General features: G+C 40.3%; 1 pseudogene; it reads left to right on the top strand.

Annotated features, from left to right (window-relative positions):
* The first annotated feature begins 6,469 nt into the window (after positions 1-6,469).
* LOC110544935 (zinc finger protein 431-like) overlaps positions 6,470-25,266 on the top strand; it is a 47,298-nt pseudogene continuing 28,501 nt past the window's right edge.

The following is a 25,266-nucleotide window of genomic DNA, read 5'->3' on the forward strand; positions in this document are numbered from 1 at the left end:
ATTGGAAACCACTGAGTCCTCTCTCTTCTACCTTGACACTGAATAATGACCTGCTGTATTATGGAAGTGGAGTACTTAAATCATTCAAGGAATATCTTTGCTGTGTAAATCTCCCATTTGTTTCAGTGGCTAGACTTGAAATCTCTAGTCCATATTAAAATTGTTTAATGTATAAACTGAAGCCTAAAATTAAGAGACTTAAGAAAGACTGTGTGTATGGAATACAAAATCAGTTTTAGGCTGACTTCACTTATAGCATTAAGTAGAGCTAGATATGTGCTACTATCAAAGAGATTATTTTTTAGTTAACCATTTAATTATGTATGGTGTACTTTCACTGTGGGGGTGGATATTAATTCTAGAACAGCTGCATCTTCAGCCTTTTGGAAAAATATTTCTAAGGCAAGCTTTATTGGTACAGGTCTCTTAGATCCCAGTCTATTGCTTCCCAGCAGCATGACTTTGCTTTCCTTTTGGTTAAAATTCCCAAAATTTTAAGGTAAAGCCTGTACCACAGCTGAGTTCTAAAAATTACTCATTTGAGTCATGTAATGAGCTGCCTATTTATGTGTGCGAAGTGGGAAGACAACTTGAAAAAATGAAGGTCAAATTTCTGGGACTTAAGGAACTCAATTCCAGGTTTAAAAGGAGTTTCTGAGCTGCAGTGGTGTCACAGATGCACATTGTGTTATATAGTTAACTAGGGCAGATTTCACAGCTTGTGACATAATAGATGTGGCAGGAAACAGTTATAAAATTATTATTTAACATTGTTTTGTTTAGGGGCATCAGTGGGACTGGATTTGCCTGCAGTCACTAGGGGGCCATGCAGGGCTACAGTGCCATAGTCTCTCATTTTGGTGACCTCCATTTAGAGAGACAGGTCATGGGGACTCTGTTTGAAAATAAGGTCAGTAGTACCTAGAGCATAATTTGAACAGTGTAGGAGTTACTTTGAGTTATTTTTGTGGGAGTTGTGATGTTTGTGTTTATTTAATTTCTATATGTATATAATCATAGGAAACATTGGTCTACCTTTTTTTCTTGGTTGAGTTTCCTTAGGTGTCTTGATGAAAACTTGAGTATATTGTTGGGCTTATGTTTTGGAATTTTTGCTATATTCCTTCACACATATTGTATACAATCTTCATTACTTGTACTGAACAGTAAGTACAGAAGTCATATTTTTGTGTCCGTAATATATCTTCATAATCCTGCGTTTCATAATACTGTGGGTTTTTTACATGATAAATTCAGTTCACAGCATGCCAGCCTAAAATTGCTGGTTGCCAGCATTCAAAGAACATGCATGGAATGGACCTAGGCACTTACACATGTCTAGTTGATGGTCAGCTTTGTCTTCATGTTGGTCACCTAGAATCTGAATTGGGGGCTGTCTGTGACATGGACACAGTTGACTGCTTATGAATCATTTTGCCCTAGCTTGGAAGCCTTCTCTGGCCTCAGTGGAAGAAGATGCACTTAGTCTGTATGCAACTTGATGTGCTGAGATTTGTTGTGGGGAGTCTCCCCTTTCCTGAGAAGAAGGGGAGGAGGAGTGAAGGATGATGGTGGGGATGATAACAGCAGGAGAGGAGGTACAGAGCTTTGAGCAGGCTATAAGGTGAAAAAGTAAGTAAACTAATGAGAAAATGGCTGGTTTCTATGTAAACGAGAGATTGCATTGACTGATGATTTCTATAGAAGGTTCTTCAATTGAGGATGGCAGTATCCCTAATTAAGTGGCCCTGGGCTGCATAAAAAAGCTAGCTGAGCCAGAGACAATGAAGAAATGAGAGCAAGACAGGAAACAATATTTGCCCTGATTTTTGCCTTAGTTTTCTTGAAATTTGAGTTTTTATCCTAGGTTTTAAAAATGATGGGCCAAAAAAGTAAACCCATTCATGACCTGAGATGTTGGTGGTTAGGGGATTCAATCACAGCAGCACAGTAGCAGGTTAGAAGAAAAAAAAGTATGCTAAAAGTGACTTTTCTCCTGGACATTAACATTAAAATGTTTAATAAAATGTATGTATGTATATATGTATTGTTTGAAGTTACATACTTCTTTATGTCACATCGTGCTGAAGTTCTGCCTTGTAAGAGAATTTCCTACAGATTCTATATAATGACACAATAATTAGATTAATTTCAAAAAAGCATGTTATAGATGTATAATATGACTGTGTTCTTAGACTATGACAGATATATGAAGATTTGATGACAGTTTTGGAGGTTTATTTGGACGAATTCTAATTTGATGGGCAAGGTCATGTTGCCAGTTTTCCCTCTGGATATTTCAGAGAATGTATTAATATTATTCTTTTTCATTTTTATTTATTATGTTTATTTCATGTCCCACCTACAGCCCCCTCCGTTATCACCTTTCAATTCCATTGTCTCTCTCTCTGAGTGTATTAAATTTTTTAGAGAGATTAGTTTGTTTTTTGACTTTACATCCAAAGAGTGATCCTTCCTTCCTCTGCTCTCAGTCCACCCTCACCTTTCTTCCTCCCCTCTCAGAAAAATAGAGCCTTAGTCTTCTTGTATCACCCCATTGCAGCACATCAAGTCACATCAGGACTGAGCATATCCTCATCTACTAAGGCCATTCAAGGCACACTTGACAGGGGGAGATTTTCTAAAAGCGGGCAGTAGAGTTCCTTTTAGAAACAGTCCCCTCAACTTACCACTCAACAAACATGGACCCAACCACCCTTAGTACAGATAAGTTCAAGAAGCCTAGGTCTAGAACATGCATGCTCCTTAGTTGATGTCTCATTTTCTTAACCCCCCCCCCAGGTCTGGGTTACTTTTCTCTGTTGGTCTTCTTGTGGCTTTCTATCCCCTTCGGGTTCTTCCATGTTTCCCCCAGTACTTCCATAAGATGCCCAGAGATCCTCCCCATGCTTAGTTGCAAGTTCCAGCATCTGTCTCCATTGGCTATTGGGTGGAGCCTCTGAGGTAACAGGCATAATTAGGCTCTTTTCTACAAGCTCAGCAATGCAACATTTACAGTTTCATTGCTGGCTCTCTAGTGTAGTGTGGGTCTCAGGTTGGCCCAATTATTGGTTGGACATTCCCTCAATCTTTGTTCCATCATTATCCCTAAACTTATTGCAGTCAGGGTAATTTTTGGATAGTGGGTTTTGTTGTCCAGTTGTTGTTCCCTCTCTCCACTAGTCCTGACTGGCTAAGAGGTGGTCACTTCATACTTAATTTTCCATGTCTCTCTTCTCCTGCCCCTCCATTAGGATTCTCAGCTAGAGTCACACCCAGTCACACCCAGGTCCTCTCATGAAACTTCCCTGTCAAATGACTCCAAGGAGAAGCCCCCTCAGTTACCCTTCTTGTTCTCATGCCTCTCACGTCCTACTACAATTCTCCCCACATCTGCTACCCACATTTGTTTCCCTCCCCATTCTAACTTCTGCACAGTTCCCTCTATTCATCTACTTCTGCTGTCTGTTCTCATTTTTTTTATTCTGAGTGATATTCTGCCAACCTCCCATGGACCCTTCTTACTTAGCTTCTTTGGGTGTGTGGATTGTAGAATGCGTATGCTGTACTATAGGTCTAATATCTGCTTATAAGCAATGTGTTTCTTTCTGTGTCTGGGTTACCTCTCTCAGGATGATCTTTTCTAGTTTGATCCATTTGCCTGCAATTTCCATGATTTATTTTTAATAACTGAGGAGTATTCCATTGTGTAAATGTATTAGTAGTTCTTTATCCATTCTTCACTTTCTGGATGTTATGAATAAAACAGCTATGAACATAGTAGAACAAATGTCCTTGTTCTATAATGAAACATCTTTGGGATATATTCCCTGGAGTGGTATAGATGGGTATTGAGGTAGAAATATGCCCAATTTTCTGAGAATGCACCAGTTTGATTACCAGAGAAGTAGTACAAGTTTGCACTCCCATCAGACCTGGAGGAAAGTTCCCTTTTCTCTACATCCTCACCAGAATGTGTTGTCACTTGAGTTTTTTTATCTTAGCAACTTCATTGGTGTACGATGGAATCTTAGAGTCATTTTGATTTCCATTTGTCTAATGGCTAAGGACTTTGATCTTTTCTTTAAGTGTTTCTCAGCCATTTGACTTTTCTCTCTTATGACTTCTCAGTTTAGCTCTGAACCCCATTTTTAAATTGTTTTTTTTGATTTGTTGGTGTTTAATTTCTTAAGTTCTTTGTATATTTTGGATATTACTTTTCTGTCTGATGTAGGGTTGGTGTAGATATTTTCCCAATCTGTTGACTGCTGTTTTGTTCTATTGATAATGTCCTTTGACTTACAGAAGCTTTTCAGTTTGAGATGCCATTTATTGTTGATCTCAGAGCCTGTGCTGATGTTGTTCTCCTGTGTTAATTAGTTCCAGAATTTTCTCCACCTTGTCTTCTATATGATTTAGAGTCTCTGGGTTTATGTGACGGTCTTTGATTCCCTTGGACTTCAGTTTCTGCAGGGTCATACAAAGGGTCTATTTTCATTTTTCTATGTGCAGACATCTACCACAATTTGTTTAAGATGCTGTCTTTTTTCCATTGTATAATTTTGGCTTCTTTGTTGAAAGTAAAGTTCCAATAGGGGTGTGGGTTTATTTCTGTGTCATTATTCCAATTTTATAGGATTGTACTGTTATCAAGGGTATTTTATTTTTCCACTTAAATTTAATGTTTGCTCTTTCAAGGTCTGTAAAGAACTGTGTTGGAATGTTGTTGGGAAATGGATTGAATCTGTAGACTCCATTTTTAAGAATGCTGCCTTAGAGAAAGGGAATAAAGGGAGCATTTGGGAGGGGAGAAGGAGGACGGATGCAAAGTGAATAAACCGTAATTAATAAAATATTTAAAAAAGAATGCTGTTTTTCTATGTTAATCCTATATATCCATGAGTTTGGGAGATCTTTCCATCTTTTGATATTTTCTTCAGTTTCTTTCTTTAAAGACTTCAAATTCTAGTCATAGAGGTCTTTCACTTCATCTTGTTTGTGGCTACTGTTCAGGGTGTTGTTTTCCAAATTTTATTCTCAACCCATTTTTTATTTGTATACAGAAGGAATAATGAAAATTTTAATTGTGCTCCCAGCCACTTTGTGGAAAGTGTATTTCAACTGTAGGAATTCCCTGGTAGGATTTCTTGGGTCACCTAGGTATACTAAGAAATCATCTACGAATAGTGATACTTTGAATTCTTCCTTTCCAATTTGTATGTCCTTTATAACCTTCAGTTGTCTTATTGTTTTGGCTAGGACTTAAGGAGTATATTGAAGAGATATGGAGATATGTACCTCATATGAGTGGAATTTCTTTAAGTTTCTCTCCAAATAATTTGATGTTGGCCCTCAGTTCGCTTTTTACTACTTTTATTATGTTAAGTGTGTGCCTGAATCCTTGTATGCTTGATTTCTCCAAGTCTTTTAACATGAAGGGTTGTTGAATTTTGTCAAAGCCTTTTTTTTCATCTAATGAGATGATCGTGTGATCTTGGTCTTTCAGTCAGTTTATATGGTGGATTACAGATGGATTTTCATATACTGAACTATCCCTGTATTCCTGAGATTAAGCCAATTTTTTCATCGTGTATATCTTTGATGTGTTCTTGCATATGTTTTACGAGTATTTTATTGAATATATTTGTGTTACAGACAGCTGTTATCTGTCATATGTGTGCTGGGAATTTAACCCATGTCCTCTGGAAGAACAGACAGTGTTCTTAACTACTGAGCCATACCTCCATCCCCATGTTGCTTATTTATGATCAACATTTACATTGCTAATATTTTCATCTCTCCTTTTGTAATTGTTCAAACATACATTTCATTTTTAAGAAGATCATATTAATATTACAGTTTAAAATGAGGTACTTCAGGTTTCTAGACATGTATGCAGAACTGGAGTGAATGTGTAACTCTTTATAAAAAGTTGAGAAAGATCTTTAAGGTTTTTTATCTTGTTTGTTTGATTAATTTTTGCATATTGTTCAGGTTCTTATTATGTACCCCTGAGTGTCCTGGAATTTATTGCAAAGAGCCATCTACCGTCCACCTCTGTGAAATACACCAGCCTCTGTTTCCTGAGTGATTTTGGAATTAAAGTCATCAGATAATACACCCAGCCTGCCCATTCTTATAAGAGTCAGGAATCATTTATACTATTTTTCTCATGTGGGCTCTGTACTGTTTTTCTCTTTACTCTCTCTCTCTCTTTATCTGTTAATTGACATTTCTCTTGTAAGCCTATATCCTACTAAAAGGATGCAGAAATTAGAGAGGTGAACCTCACTGTTGAGTTTACTCCGAAAAAGAGTTGGTGATCACATTACAACTTGTGTGTCAGAAACTAAGTAGAAGAGCCACCAGAATACATTGAAAATATTGTAAAAGAAGGATACATTTCCAGTATTCTAAGTATCATACTTTCTGTTGTACATGTGTGTGGATATTTTAGACTGCATTGACCTACAATGATGTGCATGTGAACTTCACTCAAGAAGAGTGGGCTTTGCTGGATCCTTCCCAAAGGAATCTCTACAAAGATGTGATGCTAGAGACCTACAGGAACCTCACTGCAATAGGTAGGGCAATGAATTTTCTTTCCTTATTAAAATATGGGGAAACACTATTCATTATTGATGTGCTTCTGTAATTTCTCTTGAGGATGAGGAAGAATTAGATGAATCGATCTTTGATTGACCATAGATCACGACTTAAACTTTGTATTATTTCCAATAATAAAGCATACATTTTCTGTTACTGTATTTTAGGTTACAATTGGGAAAGTCATAATATAGAAGAGCATTGTCAAAATTCTAGAAGACATACAAGGTAATTTTCATTGTAAGCTGATATGAATATGGTTCTGAAAAAAATTTTAATATGTTCTGGAAGTTTGAAAGAGAAGGGACAGTGTAAATGATCAGTTTTAAGTGTATTTATTGATGATGACTAACTTGTTACTAAACTATGTACGTCCACGTTAGGTATTTGATGTGTGTTTGCAAGGCACTCCTCTAAGAAAGAATGCAAGGAATAATACTCACACAAGATCAATGATTAAATTGTTTACTCATTAGCGCTGAGGTAAAACTGCAATTTGTTTAGTATCCTACAACTCAGATATTGCCAAATGTATTCACAGTAAATAGGTGATGAAAGTATATCCAAAAGATTATACTAATCAACTCATCCATAGTAAAATGGGGTTACTCATATACTTGTAGTAATGTTGCTAAGTTTTGTGAGAAGGGCAGTTTTTTAGAGTCAGGAATGTTGTTGTGGAAAAACCATAATCCCTATATCACATGTCTGTGATGAACAAAAATCAAATGTGTGAATGCATCATGGAACCATGTCATTTATTATTATTCTTTTAATAATTATATCATATATCACAATGAGTACAAGTCATTTTAATGTGTGTATATTGAAAGAAACAATGTACGACCCAGAACAACTAAAAGGTATAGTAGCCCCCATTTTGAGTGGATGTTTAAAAATTGATACCTATTGTGCTTTACATGGGCTATTTAGAGCTTCCAGCAGTACAAATAATGATGCAGAGGCTTTTTAATATTTTAAAGCTTAGGCAATTTACTGGGCAGATTCTGAACCATTTTTTTTTCCCTAACACAAACCTAGCACAGTGTCTGAATGCATGGCCAGCTCTACTTCTTTGTTCATGGTCATGTCCATCTGTTAACCTCACTGTCATGTTGGTGAATGGTGTGTCATTTGCTTTCTTCTTCCCAGCAACCCTTTCTCACTCAGAAGTTCTGTCCTGCTTTTTGCGCCTTGCTATCACTTGTTAGCTCTTTATTATTTCCAATAGATAAGTAAGGAAGGGCAAAGGTTTACAAAATATACGACAGGTGATCAGCCATAGAACTAACAACACTATGATTTCATCAGTACTTAGCTGATTGCTGGCTCAGCAAAACAACCAGTAGAGGAGAACACTGTGAATGTAAAAATAATGATGAAAACTCAAAATGTAATTATCCTTTACTTTTAATTCAAACTGCAAAATTAAGTCATGTGGCAAAAACGTCCATTAGTGTAATGAATGTGGAAAAGCTGTCATATGTGCCAATTATCTTTGCAGGTATGAAAACAATCAATGTGCAGATAAACTCCCTGAAGATACTCAATATGAAGTCTTTGCACATCACAGTAGTCCCCACACATGTAAAAGTATGCATACTGGTGTGGACCACTATGAATGTAGCCTATATAGTAATGCCTTTGCAACTAAAAGTCATATCCTAAGACATAAAAGGATACATATAGGAGAGAAACCTCATGAATGTAACTGATGTGGTAAAGCCTATGCATCTAACAGTGATCTCCTAAGACATAAAGGAACTCACACTGGAGAAAAACCTTATGAATGTAACCAATGTGGTAAAGCCTTTGCAGATAACAGTAGTCTCCAAAAACATAAAAGAACTCACACTGGAGAGAAACCTTATGAATGTAACCAATGTGGTAAAGCCTTTGCACAGAACAGTCATCTCCTAGTACATAAAAGAACACACACTGAAGAAAAACTTCATGAATGTAACCGATGTGGTAAAGCCTATGCATCTAACAGTGATCTCCTAAGACATAAAGGAACTCACACTGGAGAAAAACCTTATGAATGTAATCAATGTGGTAAAGCCTTTGCATATAACAGTAAGCTTTTAGTACATAAACGAACTCACACTGGAGAAAAACCTTATGAATGTAATCAATGTGGTAAAGCCTTTGCATGGAACAGTGATCTCCAAAAACATAAAAGAACTCACACTGGCGAGAAACCTTATGAATGTAACCAATGTGCTAAAGCCTTTGCAGATAACAGTAGTCTCCAAAGACATAAAAGAAATCACACTGGAGAGAAACCTTATGAATGTAACCAATGTGGTAAAGCCTTTGCATCTAACAGTAATCTACGAGTACATAAAAGAATTCACACCGGAGAGAAACCTTATGAATGTAACCAATGTGGTAAAGCCTTTACACAGAACAGTAATCTCCTAGTACATAAAAGAACTCACACTGGAGAAAAACCTCATGAATGTAACCAATGTGGTAAAACCTTTTCACAGAACAGTCAATTCCTAATACATAAAAGAACTCACACTGGAGAGAAACCTTATGAATGTAACCAATGTGGTAAAACCTTCGTAGATAACAGTGTTCTCCGAAGACATAAAAATCCATGTTGCAGAAATCCTTATGAATATAACTAATGTCATGAAGTCATTTCATGTAAGACTTATCTTGAACAAGAACACTTATTGAAGTGAAACCCTATGAATATGACCAATGTGTGAAAAAGTTTGCATGCCATAATAATCTCCATGTACATATAAGAAGCACACTGGATAGAAACTTTTTGAATGAAATCAATGTGATAAAGCATTTTGATGTAATAGTAATCTCCTATGACATAAAGAATGCATACTAGAGAGAAACCTTATGAATGTAACTAAGGTGGTGAAGCCATTGCGTGTAACAGTAGTCTCCTAATACAAAAAAGAACTAACACTGGAGAGAACTCTTATGGATGTAATCAATGTGTGAAAGCCTTTGTATGTAACAGTCATCTCCTAATACATAAAAGAGCTCACACTTGAGAGAAACCTTATTAATGTAACCTATGTGGTAAAGCCTTTTCACATAACTGTCATCTAATGAAAACGTGCTGTTCACAATCATCTTCAACATCATGAAAGGATTCATACTGGAACGAAAGACTATGAGTGTATTTACATGGTGAAGCTACTCCACATTTGTATAATCTTTGTCATCATGAAAGAATTCATACAGAGAGAAAATTTATGAATGTGTTAAAATGGGAGACCTTTACACATATCTATATTCTACATCCTCATAAAAGTTTCAAAATGGAGAGAAAAATCTGAGAATATAATCAATATGGTAAGGCTTTTGTGTTCTTCTATTCACTGAATCCAATACAACTCAAATAGGTCAATACAGATGAAAAAAAAATATTGTCATCCAGTTTGATGAAGGACACATAATGTTGAACTGTGATGCCTACCCATCCAATGAGCCAGAAAGTTACAGAGGTTCTGAGCTTGAAAATCATAAACATCTTTAGCGTTTTACAACTGAATTATTTCCATCAGTCATGGTTTAGGCATATGGGATTTGTTTATGTCTTTGAGGAAGTCACCTGATGCAAAATGTAGGTTTAGCAGTCAAAACATTCATATCCATTTGTTCTTTTGTGGTTAGAAAAAGTTATTATGTTTTAGGATAGAGAATCTGTGGTTTGGGTCAGTCATTTTAGTTAGGGGACCAAAAATCATGGTATGGAACAGTCATGTTTTGGGCAACAAAAGTTTAGGAATTAAAGTCGGTCAGCTATTGGGAAGTCTACAGGTTTCTTAGGGACTATGAACTTAAACTTATGTTCACCTTATAAATCAATGAAGGCTGGTAACTAAAAGGAAATACTTAGGACAAATTGCTTTTTCATGTTCCCACATACAATTTGCTTTTACGTGTAGTACATATCAAAGTCATGTTCAAGTATACAAATGGTCAGATAGTAGAGAGAAACCTTTCACATGCCTTCATGTGATAAAGCCTTTTCTTAATACAGTCATCCCCAAATACATAAAAGAACACACACTGCAGTGAAACCCTCTCAATAAGCAATGTGGTAAATCCTTTTCATAGGGTTTTCTTTGAAATCATTAGAAAAAGACATGCTGCAGAGAAACCCCATGAATGTAGTCAGTATGGTAAGGTTTTCTGCTTCATGCTACCATTATATAAGAGTAAAAGCCTTACTGTGTGGGCTACATCTTAAAGCCTTTGCATATCACAGTAGTCTTTGAGAACCTAAAAGAACTCATTCGGATGAACATCTATTAGAATAAAAATTTTGTTAAGATCTTTGACCCACCAGGTTGCATTCAATTACACTAGATTATTTTCGAGAAAAATTCTAGCAACAGTGTATGCATGCATTTATGACATCCATCCTTATTTTGTTTCCAATTGAAATCTCATGGACCAAAGGCATATGAATTGAAACAGTAAGATAATATGTTTTTATTTCACAATTCACTTCAATTACATGAAATAAATCATCCAGTTGTAACATTTATGTGTGCGTATTAGTGCATTTTCTGTGACCAAACACAATGCCTAAGGCAACTTCCAAATATGTTGACTTTGCCTTATGATATGGTAGAGGATATGTGATCACTTTAAATTGGGCAAAACAAGTGTCATACATGGCAGCTAAAGTAGGAAGCTTGGAGCTCACAACCTCCACCTACAGCATGAAGCAGAGAGTGGGAACTACAGAAGGTATGCAGCTGAAAACTATCAAGCCCACCCCAAATAACATACTTTCTCCAGCAGGGATACATTTCTTAAACATTCCCAAATGATACCACCAACTGAGAAGGATTAATTTCTCTGACTTCAAACCTACGTGTTTGATTTCTGTTACATGAAAGAATTCATGATGAAGAAAACATTTGTAGATAAGCCTGTAGTTGCCGCCAACATATAAGTAAAACATTCATGAGTAAACATATATTCAAGAATTTGTTTTAATTTCCCTTATGTGATATGTTATGGTGTATACGTGCTAGTGAGAGTACAACTTATTGCTATTATGTACAACATCTCATATGTAAGTTCTTAACATGGAACACAAAGAATCTCATACTGGCCCTTATTTAGCCTGAAAATATATTTACGTATCTGTTAGTGTGTGAATCTGTATATACAGCAGTACAACTATAGAAACATTAGAAAAATCTGTAGCAGTGATATGGACTACTCAGGGATTGATCTCAAATCATCAGGCTAAACTAAATTTACCCACTGAGACAATTCTCTGACATTCACTTGCAGGTTTGAGAAAGTCTTAAGAACAAGTCTTTATTCCTAAGAAATAATGTGTCTTTGTCTATCCATGTGCCTGTCCATTCTAGTTTCCATGTAGACTAGACACACTAATTTTTCTCATACCAGGAATTATAGAAAGTTTTAAAAAAGCTGATGTAGGTCTTGGGAATGAATTTGTCTTAACTGCAAAGCCATGTATATAGTACTGTAAATATCTTAAATCTTAGTATATCATCTTGATGTCAGGAAGTAGAAAATAATTCATAGAAGAGAGCAATCTTATTTATGCAAAAGCGTTTATTACTTTGGACATAATAAATGTATTTATTTCCAAGAAAAGTAATTATTTACCATGTTCACTTCATTGTAATGGAGGAGATCACCAATTGTGGTTGTGGTCTAAATTTTGAAACATTGGAGTAGGTATTGAATTTGCTGTGTGTATAGCAAATCCATTCACAGAAGTTTTATTAGGTTCTGATATTCATTCTGTGGTGGCTGTTCATGTTCTAATGCATTTCCACTTGGTTATAGGAATTTTACTGCTGCAATGCATAGAATGGAATCCCCATCCTCTATGTGGTCCATTGCTTATTTATATCAGGCAGTGTGAGATCATAGTTTTCAAGGAAGTGTCTATGAGAACTTGTAATTTTTTTAAATGTTTTCACAAGTTCATTTAAGATGTTGGTTTTTAAGCCTTGCTTGAATATAAATAATTAATTGATGCTTAATAGTATGTGTGTACATATGTATGTATATATTGTTTGAAGTTTCATGCTTCTGCATGTTTCCCATATTTACTATATGGTACTTCATCTTGAAGTTTTGCCTTCTTAGAGATTTATCTAGAAGTGATAGTTAATGTAACAGCAACAAGATTTATTTCAAAAAGGCATCTTGTGTGTGTAATGGACTATTCATTCTTAGGCTATGACAGCTATATGAAGAATGTGTGATACTCTATGGGATCTCTTTTGGTCATGGTTATATGTTTTTCAAGTTTATGTTGTCTCTTGCATACCACAAGCACTCCCCACTAAGCTCATTGAGACTCATAAAACGTACTTGAAAAATTACATCAGTACAATATTGTCTTCTATTCTGATTATGAATATATTGTCATCTGAGGATGGAAGAAAATGAAATTATTTGAATAATAAATGCTACTTGCAAATGAAAATTATACACTCCTGTCTTGTTTTGGAATGTTAGTTATTTCTTAGGAGTAAAGACTTGTTCTTAAGACTTTCTCAAAACTGCAAGTGAATGTCAGAGAATTGTCTCAGTGGGTAAATTTAGTTTAGCCTGATGATTTGAGATCAATCCCTGAGTAGTCCATATCACTGCTACAGATTTTTCTAATGTTTCTATAGTTGTCTTGCTGTATATGCAGATTCACACACTAGCAGATACGTAAATATATTTTCAGGCTAAATAAATGCAAGTATGGTCACTGGCCAAAAGATTCTTTGTGTTCCATGTCAATAACTTACATATAAGATGTACATAATAGCAATAAGTTATACTCTCACTAGCACGTATACACCATAACATATGTATGTGCACACAAACACACTCCAGCATTTTTAAATTTTTTTATTTCATTTTTATTGATTACAGTTTATTCACTTTGTATCCATGCTATAGACCCCTTCTTCTCCCCTCCAAATCTCCCTCTTCTCTTATGCTTCTCCCCCAGTCCACTGATAGAGGAGGTACTTCTATCCTTCCATCTGAACCTAGTCTATCAGGTTTCATGGGGACTGTCATCATTGTCTTCCTCTGTGGACTGGTAAGGCTGTTCCCCCTGCAGGCAGAGGTGATCAAAGAGCCAGGCACTGAGTTCATGTCAGAGACAGTCCTTGTTCCCATTACTAGGGTACCCTCTTGGACACTAAGCTGCAATGGGTTATTTCTGTCGGGTACTACATTATCTCCATTTGTGGTCCTTATTTGGATTATGAGTCTCCAAAAATCTCTGTGCCCAGATTTTTTCATTCTATTTCTCTCCTTGTGGAGCTCCTGTCCCCTCCAGGTCTTTCTATCTTCCCCCTTGTTTCATTAGATTACCTGTACCCTGCCCAAAGGTTGGTTATGAGTCTCAGCATATGTTTTGATACTCTGCTGTATAGAGTCTTTCAGAGGCCCTATGTGGTAGGTTCCTGTCCAGTTCCTTGTTTCCTACATCTTCTGATATCCATCCCCTTTGCCTTTCTGAATGAAGATTGAGCATCTTACCCAGGGTCCTCCTTGATTTGCTTCTTTAGCTGTGCAGATTTTAGGATGATTATTCTATATTATATGCCTAATATCCAGTTAAAAATGATGAAATTAACAAAGGAATGCAGCCACTAATAGATGACTGAAATTATTTGTAGAATTTGAAGTCTTATTACTGTTCATTAAAAGGAAAATGGTTCCTTTGTACATCTTATTTTATCCTTTAATTCCTTGATTCAAGTATAGACCACTTAAAAATCATAGGTTGGCTCATAAGTGCATGTCTGTCATCCTAAACCTAGGTTTCAATGGCAGGGTGATCTCTCTGAGACTGAGGCCAGACTGTTACACAGAGTGTGTTCTCTGTTTGTTTGTTTTTGAGACACAATTTTCTTGTGTTGCTTTGGCTGTTCTGGACTCACTTTGTAGACCCAGCCATCCTCATAATCACATAAAACTGTCTGCCTCTTCCTGGTTGAATGCTGGGATTACAAGTGTGTGCCACCATGCCCAGCTCCACAGACAGTTCTAAAACAGCCATGGTTATGTAGAAATGTCATGTATCAAAATGATTTCAAAATGTAAACTATATTTCAAGTTATAGATGTTTTTTTCCTGAGGTATAGTGTACACAGGGATGCTAGAAATTTTCTGAATTTGTGTTCTCTGTCATTTGTGTAAGTGAGAAATATAGCATTGAATTATCCCCTCATTGATCAGACATCATGATTACCAGATGGCATTGCCTCCTGAGCAATCTAGTTTCATGGCCTCATTTACTTCATTTTCAGTTAAGAACTTGTGGTCATAATCTCAGGGGCATTTCTGTCCATTTTAAAAATTTTACACATATTTCCACCTGGCTTTGAGCAAAGAGTGCCTTTTGAGCTCAGATTTTACATTTTTATCACATTCAGAATAGGACTTAATTTAGCATGGTTCTGAATAGAGAACCCGTATTTGAACATATCCATATGCCCTAAGTTAAATCCCAGTGCTTGCTATGTTGAAGAAAACCATTGCTTTGGAAAGGACTCTTATATTCTTCTTGCCAGGAAAATATCTTTCTCAGGTCTTGTGTCTTGGCTGGTGTAACAAAACACCAACAACACAGGCTCTAAGCAACAATCAATAAATGGGACCTCACGAAGCTGAAAAGCTTCTGTAAAGCAAAGGACACTGTCTACAGAATTGGAAAGAATATAAAGTTCACTAACCTTATATCTGACAAAAAGGCTAATATCTAGAATATATAGAAAACTCAAGAAGTTAAACAGCAACAAATCAAGTAATCCAATAAAAAAAGGGACACAGAGCTAAACAGAGAATTCTCAATAGACGAATGACAGAGAAACACTTAAAGAAATGCTCAATGCCCTTAGTCATCAGGGAAATGCAAATGAAAACAATCACGAGATTTCACCTTACAGCCATCAGAATAGCTAAGATCTAAAGCTCAAATAACAATACATGCTGAAGAGGATGTTGAGAAAGAGGAACCTTTCTCCACTCCTGGTGGGAATGTAAACTTGTACAATCACTATGGAAATCAATCTGTCACTTTCTCAGACAATTAGGAATAGTGCTTTCTCAAGATTCAGCTATACCACTCCTAAGCATATATCCAAAAGTTGCTCAAGAATACAACAAAGACATTTATTTGTCCAACCATGTTTGTAACAGCTTTATTTGTAATAGTCAGAAGTTGCAAACAACCCAGATGCCCCTCTACTGAAAAATGGATACAAAAATTTTGGTAAATCTACATAATGGAATATTATTCAGCAATAAAAAAAATAAGGAAATCATGACAATTGCAGGCAAATGGTGGGGACTGGAAAAGATCATCCTGAGTGAGGTATCCCAGAAGCAGAAAGACACACAGGGTATATACTCAATCATAAGTGGATATTAAATATATAATATAGGATATACATACTAAAATCTGTACAACCAGAGAAACTTATGAAGGAGGAGGACTCTGGCTAAGATGCTGAATCCTCATTCAGAAAGGCAAAGAGGATGGACATCAGAAGAGGGATAAAACAGGGAACAGGACAGGAACCTACCACAGAGGGAATCTGAAAGGCTCTACCCTGCAGGGTATCAGAGAAGATGCTGAGACTTGTAGCCAAATTTTGGGCTGAGTGCAGAGCACTTCATGAAAGAAGTAGGAAATAATAAAACCTGGAGAGGACAGCTGCTCCACAAGGAGAGCAAGAGAACCAAAAAATCTGGGCACAGGGGACTTTTCTCAGACTAATACTCCAACCAAGGACCATTGATGGAGATAAACTAGAACCCAGCACAGATGTTGCCCATGGCAGTTCAGTGTCCAAGTGGATTCCATCGTAATGGGAACAGGGACTGTCTCTGATATGTGTTGATTGGCCTGCTCTTTGATCACCTCCCCCTGAGGGTAAAGCAACTTTACCAGACCACAGAAGAAGACAATGAAGCTATTCGTGATGAGCCCTGATAGACAATGATCAGAGGGAGGGAGAGGAGGACCTCCCCTATCAGTGGACTTGGGGAGGTGCATGTGTGGAGAAGAATGAAGGAAGATGGGATTGGGAGAGGAGGAAGGAGGGGGCACAGAGGGATTCAAAGTTAATAAAGTGTAATTAATAAAAAATAATATAAAAAATGGAAAGAAAAAAAAAGACACAGAAGCTCTCATTGGTCAAATGACAAAACAATTTAAACATCAAAATGATCTGCATATCTATGTCCTCCCAAAATTCCTATGTAGAAGTCTTGAAACTCAAAGTAACAGAACTGCAGGAGATCTTTGGGAGGTACTCAGGTATGGGTGGTGAAGCCCTTGTAAATAGGTTCAGAACCTTATTGAAGAGATCCTATGAAATCATGTGGCCCTTTAGAACACTGAGTTTAAAGTGAGAACATGACTGTAGACAAGCATGCCCCCAAGTACACCTTATAATTTAACTTTAGACTTTCTAGAGTTTACAATTGTGAAAACTAAAGCCTTTGTTATTAATCATTTGTCACTTAGCCCCAGCAGACTAAAACAAACAATAACAGTCTAGTCAGCTGCAGAAGGCACATAAATCATGAATCCATATTGATGTAAGTGTATGTCAAATGCATTAACATTCTGATGTGGACCAAGACACAGAGTGTTAAGGTACTCATGGGTGTACATTTATTAACACTGTAGTAGAAAAGCCTGGAAAACACTGATTACAAGTAATGAAAGTGAAAGTATGTACCACCTGACAGGACACAGTGTGTTACACTTTTGTGATACCTTGGTCCCAGTTTATGCATTGATCCATGAGAACACAGAGAGCTTAGAGAGAGTCAACAAAAATAACAAACCTGGGATATTAGCCATATCTTACAGGATAACCACGGTATAATCCTAAATAAACTAAATAACATGGAGGGTAGAAGAGAGGATACTTGAATCCCCCTAAGAAGGGGACAGACATGGGAAGTGGAGGGAGAGAGGAAGTCGGTGGGAGAGGGGGTGAAAAGAGGAACACGATGGGGGATCATATGTTGGAAAAGTGTGGATGGGGTGAGAGGGCTAGGAGAGAAGGGAAATTGGTGTTGCAGCATCTCTGAAATAAAATGAAGACCTGGAATTCTGGAGGTACCTAGGAAAATATGGGGGTGTGAGTCTGGCTGAGATGCCGAGCAGCAGGGATATTGAGACTGACGTGGACACATCTTGTAGCCAGTGGAGGGAGGGAGACACCAACCAACTGGCAAAACCCTTGACACAAATTTGTCAACTACAAGATATGCAGGAATAAAAGACAGAAGAGAGATTGAGGAAATGGCCAACCAAAGACTAGCACAACTTGAGACTCAACCCATGGGAGAGACCCAAATTCTGGCACTATAATACTCTGGTATGCTTGTAGACAGAAGACTAACATAACTGCCATCTGAGAGGCTTCTTCTGGCAGATAATGAAAGCAGATGCAGAGACCCACAGCCAAACAATTAGGCAGAACTCAGGGATTCTTGTGGAAGAGTTTGAGGAAGGATTAATGGATCTAGAGGGGTAGGACACTACAAGAAGACCAACATAGGCAGCTCACTTGGGAACATGGGGCCTCATAGAGCCTGATCCACCAACAAAAGTACATGCCTGGAATAGTCCTAGGACCCCTCCACATATGAAACTGATGGGCTGTTTGTCTGGAAGTAGGTCCCCTAACAAGTAGGGCAGGGGCTTTCTCTGATTTCGGCTCCTATCTCTGTTGCCTCCCTCTGGATCACATTTTCCTAGCAGGGCTGACTTGTCTTGCGTCAGTGAAAGAAGAGGTACTTAATACTGATGTAACTTGATATCCCAGGGTGGGTTGGTTGTGGGGGTTATAGGGAAAGTGGTTGGTAGGGTGGAACTGGGACGATAGGAAGGAGTGAGGTTGTGAATCGGAGTAAAATGAACAAATAATTTAATGAAGAAAAATGTAACTGATCTGTAGTCATCAAAAGTGACAAGATCATGAAAAAGATGAGGGAACTTGTTCCATATTGAAAGAAATTAAAGAGATAAAGAAACAATGCAACACTTAAATGTACCAACTTCCTCAACAATTATGTGAGTAATAACATAGTCAACATAGCTCAAATTAAATGCAATAATGTGTCAGTGTGAATTACCAATTTTGATAACTGCACTGTCATTATGTAAGACAAAGTTCTTGTTTGTATAAAATCAACACTAAACCATTCCGAGTGACAGGGCATAAGGTCAGCAGCTTCCTCTCAAAATGTCCAAAGTAAATGAGCAATTAACTGTACGTACTTGGAACTATCTTCAAGTTTGTTATTGTTTCAAAATTGTTGTGGGGGAAGCTGGGCATGTTCTTTAACACCAGTACTTGGGAGGCAGAGGAAGTCAGATCTCTGTAGGTTCAAGGCCAGCCTGATCTGATCTACTTAGGGAAGCCCAGGATAGCCATGGCTTTGTTGAGATAATCTGTCAAAAAAAAATAACCTAAATAATGTTGTTTTAGGGGAAAAAACAATGTAACTGAAAACTAAACAAGATTAAAAACAAAACTGATTCTCTACACTGGCAGTCTGGGTAAGACTATGTCTGTAAGAAACTAAAAAGTGAAATGACGTGGTATTATGGAGCAGCATGAAGATTCTCTAAATACAGCTCAATGTCTTCTTTTTAGTCCGTGTGTGTGTGTGTTTGTGTGTTCATGATGAAGGTGAAACATGCATACTAGGGAACACATAGGAAGGTCAGAAGACAATTCTTGCCTTCCACCTTTTCATGAATTCAGGGATCAAACTCAGGTCTCCAGGATTGCCAGCAAGAGTGTTTTTCTGCTGAGCCATCTCACCAACCTGCAGGCAGTTCTCTTAAGTGACCTCAAATAGGTAGTAGGGAGAAAAAATGTGAAGGATCCCTTCTCTTAAACAAATTCTTAGGGATGAATAAATAATAATAAGTGATGAGAAGAACATTAGTACCCTAGTGCTACCAATGACTAACAATCAGCAAAACACAGCCCAAGCACCTCTGGAGACAAGGGGCTGCAGGGCTGGTAGAATTAACCTGAAATGAATGAGGTTTCCCCAGCTCTACAGTAACCTTGTTATTACATCTCGTTTATCTATATATAACAACACAAAGATATAAAAATAAGAAAATAAGTCTGTGTGAACCCTGTATACTCTTGGTTATGCAAGTCCATCAAAGTATAAACAGCAGTGTATCTCCCAAACTGTTCCTTATGAAGAAGTATCTGATGAATAAAGAGAACAATCAAATCACTTGAAAGCTAAGTGAGAGAGACCACCTGCAGTGGTTGGCTGGCTGTCTTAAGAAGAGCCATTTCATTCTGGAATGCTGGCACATACATCCTGAAACAATGTTCCTAGAAATGTGCACGGATCCTGTGGCCTTTCCAAGTACCTGGCTTTTGTTCGACTGGGATGTCCAAACTCCCCCACCCCACCCTCCCAAGGGCAGGCGGGAGGCAGCACCCGACTCTCTGTACTTTCTTTCCGGGAGGACTGGCCCCAGCATCTCTCTTCCTCAGGATGCCGGGCACAAGCGTAATCCTAGGAAGTCCACACACTGTGCTCCAGCCCTCCCAACCCGAGCGGTCCGAGGGCACGGTCCCGGGTACCAGCAGCCTCCATAGAAGCTCTTGGCAGAACTCGGGCAGGCTCTCCCGACCCGCCCAGCCCGCCAGCCCCCAGCTGCACCGCCCAGACCTTGCCCTGCGACCGCCATCCAGCGGGTGCCTCACACAAGCCCACAGCCAGCCAAGCTTGGCTGCATTGGGATGGCTGATACTTGTGGACCCGCCGCTCCTACACCTCGGGACCCAACCCTCTCTCCTTCCCGCCTCCCAGCTGCGATGCTAGGCCTAGCACCACCTAGCCCACTGGATGGCTGCTGGGGGCTGAGGCGGAGCTCAGAGGAGGCGGCGGCAGAGGAGCCCAGGGAACGGAGGCGGAGCCCGAGGGCGGCGGGTGACATAGCCCGGGGCGTAGAGAGGCGGAACCCGGGGATGGAGGCGGAGCCCGGGGCGGGGACGGGGGAGGAGCCCGAGGAAGCAGAGGTGGAGCCTAGTGGGGGCGGAGGCGGAGCCCGGGAGATGGAGGCAGAAACTGGAGCTGGGCGGGGGCAGAGCCCTGGTGCGGAGAGAGGAGCCCGGTGTGTAGGCGGAGCCCGGTGGGCAGAAGCGGAGCCTGGTAGGGCAGAGGCGGAGCCCGGGGGATGGAGGCGGAGCTCGGAGGAGATGGAGGCGGCGCCTGGGGAGGCGGAGGCTGAACCTGGGGGCGGAACTTGCGGCAGAGGCAGAGCCCGGGACGGGGCGTGGATGGAGCCCTGGGGTGGAAGGAGGAGCCCGGGGTGGGGGGTGGAGCCTAGGGCAGAGGCGGAGCTCCGGGGAGCAGAGGCGGAGCCCGTGGTAGCAGAGGCAGAGCCTGGGTGGGAGGAGGCGGAGCCCGGGAAAGGAGGGAGGCGGAGCCCGGTGTATGTAGGAGGTGGAGCTTGGGGGCGGTGGCGGATCCTGCGGCGGAGGCGGAGCCCGAGCCCTGGGCGACTGAGGCAGAGTTCGGGGTAGAGGCAGAGCCCAGGGGCAGAAGCGGAGCTCAGGCGGCGCCCACACCCTTACCTGGCTTCTCCTGGTCTCAGCGTACCACTATGAAGTAGTCCGCTAGCCGAGCCACAACCACCGTCACCGGGCCCGGGAAGTGGATTTCCATCACCGCCCTCACTGCCTCCGCCCACCAGGACCAGTCGAGCTCAGCGTTTTCCCTTCAGCATCTGTATCCATAGCGACGGCGCTTTCATCACGCTTGACAATGGAGGAGTGCTCTGCGCCTGCGCCTGCCCCTCCCCCGCCCCACCCACAGAGGGCTTGGTCTTCGCGTTTCTCCCAGGCTGGTCGGACCCGCGGCTGGGGAAATGGGCTGCCAGGCGCAGCTTCACCACGGAGGCCGAGCTCTTAGAGGCCGGGCCTCTGCCTCAACGCCCCCCTCCCCTATTCTTTATTTTCCTGGAGCGGGGTCTTTCCTTCTGCCTTCTCTCTCCCTTTTGCAGTGGGGGAAGAAGGGCATGGAAGGACTCCCTCTCACTCTGAGGAAGGATCAGGCCTGAAGGGAGGCTTGAAGTGTGCAAACCCTGAGAGGCAACAAGGACCCCTTTCCGTACACCGAAGCTGGAAGGGGACATGAAGAGTGTTCCTGGGTGTCTTCAGGGGAACACTCACCCAAGCTGGGATTACTGTTGATCATAGGGTCTGGGGGAGGGGCGAGGGGGCAGGCAGAAAGCTCCCCTGCAGCAGGCAGGCCCCATTCACTTTGGTCTTCCAGGGAGGAACAGGCCAGGAGCTTGTCAGGGAGTGCACCTGGTGTCCAGCAGCGGCCCAGGCCACCACCCTGGCTGTCTTCTCAGAAACCTGAGCCTCTGGAGGTCTGGAAGCAGGAGAAAGGGCTTAACTCTCAATGTTCTCCAGATGCTTTGGTCTCTCCAGGCCTCTGCTGCTGCTTGCCTCTGGTTACCTGGTAACCAGGGTTCAGAGTTCTATCTGAGGAAGCAGGGTCACTTCCTGGAGTTCCCCAGCCCAAGCCTCCCCTCACGGGCTCTCTGCTCTCCCTGAGGGCCACCATCCCTGTCTGCCCCACTGCTTCACAGTTCCCTGGACACCACCGGACAGGGCAGAAATGTAGGGGAAAGAGACCCTCTGCTCCCCGAGTCGCTTTGCTGGTGGAGTTTCATCACTGTGATGGAGAGAGGACGGCAGAAGGTTTGCTCAACTGCCTGGGGTCAGATCCCTTTTCGTGAGCTAAAGGCAAAGGTCTATGGCCACATTTCCAAAAATAAAAATTAAAAACAAAAAAACAAAACAAACAAGCAAACAACAACAACAACAGAAACAGCCATGCAATTCTCTAGCCCCTTCTCTTCCCTTCATGGGGTGCCCGAGGCCCTGTGCCCCTTGGCCCGGCAATAGCCGAGCCTCTGGCTTCTCTCTCGCAGTGGTGCTCTGCCTGGGGGAGTGTAGGAGAAGAGGGTGCCCCTGCCATGGCGCCAGGAAATGCTGCCAATGAAACCTGAGACAGTCCTGGAGAAAAGCAGTGAAGAAGTTGCCTCCCGTCACCACTAGAGGGCGCGGAGACACGGGAGAATGTGCCCTAAAAGAAGAGCAACAGCAAAGAGAAAATACTATGGCACAGAGGTTAAGAGGATCTGTTGCAGGTCCAATTCAGGGGGTAAGAGTATAGGCTGCAGGTCCAGAGGTTCGCCGTTTGGTTTCCACCCCTTGGATTGGTATCTTCATAAGATCCCCTGCACTCTGCCCAAGTTTTGTCTATGAGTCTCAGCAATAAATAAATCATCCAGTTGTAAAATTTACTTCCTTTTCAGTGACAAAACACAATCTCTTAAGGCACTTCCAAATATGTTTAATTTGCTTTATGGTTGTAGAGGGATATGGGATCATTGTGAAATGGTCATCACCAGTGTCACACATGGTAGCTGAATTAGGAAGCTTGGAGCTCACATCCTCAACCTGCAGTCTGAAGCAGATAGTGGGAACTACAAACGGTATATACTTGTAAACTATGGAGCCCTTTGTAAACGCAGTTTAATTCCTAGCACTCTCATCAAATGGCCAGAACTACCTGTGTTTCTAAGCCAAGGGTGTCGGGTGTATTCTTCTGGCCTCATAGAGGACAAGACAATGAAAATGGTGAAAAGACGCATGCACATGTGATTCCCTAATGTAAAACACATGTTCTTCCCATATATGTACTCATTTCTTGAAAAATTAAAATTGATTGTAATTTAGGTGCATAAGTTTTGCCAGTGTGTATACTAAGTACATGCACAATATCAGTGGAGGCCAGAAGAGAATGTCTGTTCTCCCATGATTGGAGTTACAGACAGTTGTGAACTATCTCCTGGGTAGGCCATGTGGCTGAGCAGTCCATCGCTCATAGGTGCTAAGCCCTCTATTCAGTGCTAGGAACATATCATTAATAAAAGTAGTATCTATTTTTAGTGCTGAGGTGTGTTTCTTTTATGAAGCAGAAAGAGAGTAATTTTTTTATGTCCATCCTTTTAACCTGTGTCTTTTCACAAGGGAGTTGATGCCATTGATGTTGAGAGATACTAATTTCCAGTTTTTGTTACTTCCTGTTATTTTGATGTTGGTGGTGGTAATGTGTGTGTGTGTGTGTTTGTGTGTGTGTGTTTCCTTTCCTTTGGTTTTGCTAATGTGGGGTTATATATTTCCTGTGTTTTCCTGGGTGTAGTTCTCCTTGGGCTGCAGTTTTCCTTGTAGTATCTTCTGTAGGGCTGAATGATGATATTTAAAGATTTATTTTTAGGCTTATTTATTTTTAATTAAGTATGTTTGTAGGGGTATGTGTGCAAGTATGTGCATATGAGTGCAGGTGTCTCTGGGGACCAGAAGATATTTTCAGACTCCCTGAAGGTGAAGTAGAAGGAGATCGTGACCTGACTGATGTGCATAGTAGGAAATGAACTTTTTTACTCTAGACCAAAGGTTTATTGATTGGTTCAGAACACTTGTTGCTCTTGAGGCCCTGAGTTTGAATATGAAAAGCTTAAGAGCTCTGCCAACAAAAGATGTCCACTTTTAGTTGTTAATTACACCCTAATTGAAGGCTGAATGTCTCTTCTCTCATTGAAAGTACGCTGCTGTTTCTGGTTGCAGCCCTCCCAGACTGGATAGCCATTCTGAGCTGGACATTAAGGTGCAGGAGTCCCTCTCCCCACCAGAGCCTACTGATCTCTGCCTGACTTCATAAGGAATGTTTTTAGACATAGATGCCACCAACCACATTTGATGGATAGCTTTGGACACAACTCCTAGCTAACTCTCCCCTCCCTTCACCTATAGGATAATTAAGTACTGTGTTCTTGTTCATATGATAGGAGTGTGCTGTTTAATGCAAATCAAGCATCTTAGATGTGCCTAATTTTAAACAATTATGCACACCTATCCTTGAAGTATCCCAAGGAGTATATAGCATTGTTTTATAATTTAAAGTTTAACTTGCTCTTTGTGGGGCTTCCCAGAATGGCCAATCTCTGTCATGCTTGTTGGTCTTCCAAGCTTTACACCCAATCTTCTCCTGCTCCTGCTTTCCTGGGCTGGTGGGAAAAAGCCCCCAAGGCAGGAGGAGAACCACCTTATCTCTGGAATGCTTCAGATCAAAAGTTTCAGGTATCATAGCATTTCATATTTTAGATGTTTCTGGATGTGAGATACCCAATCAACCAGTGCCTTGGGGGTGGGGCTCTGTAAAAGGAGTTACACTTAATGTTTATTTCACAGGAATGTTGCTGGCAAGATTCAGGATATGGAATCTTCTGAGCCAAGCACAGTGGCTGACAGAGAAGAAATTAAGAGCAGAAATTTTAGTCCAGCCTGGGTAACTAACCTTCTTCATTAAAAAGAAAGAAGATATTAAGAAAGAAAAAAAGTATAATCTTCTTTGTTACCTTTCTTCCATGTGGGCTCATTTGACAATCATCTTATGCAGATCATGGTGCTCTCTAAAGTTTATATTTCCATTGATGTAGGTTTTAAGCCTGGGATAAATGGCAGAGGTACCTATTTAAAAATATTAAAATGGACCTAGCTGCCAATTTTCTTTCAGAAATCCTTCAGT

Source organism: Meriones unguiculatus, assembly GCF_030254825.1.
Source record: "Meriones unguiculatus strain TT.TT164.6M chromosome 13 unlocalized genomic scaffold, Bangor_MerUng_6.1 Chr13_unordered_Scaffold_67, whole genome shotgun sequence".
NCBI classification, from domain to species: Eukaryota; Metazoa; Chordata; class Mammalia; order Rodentia; family Muridae; genus Meriones; species Meriones unguiculatus.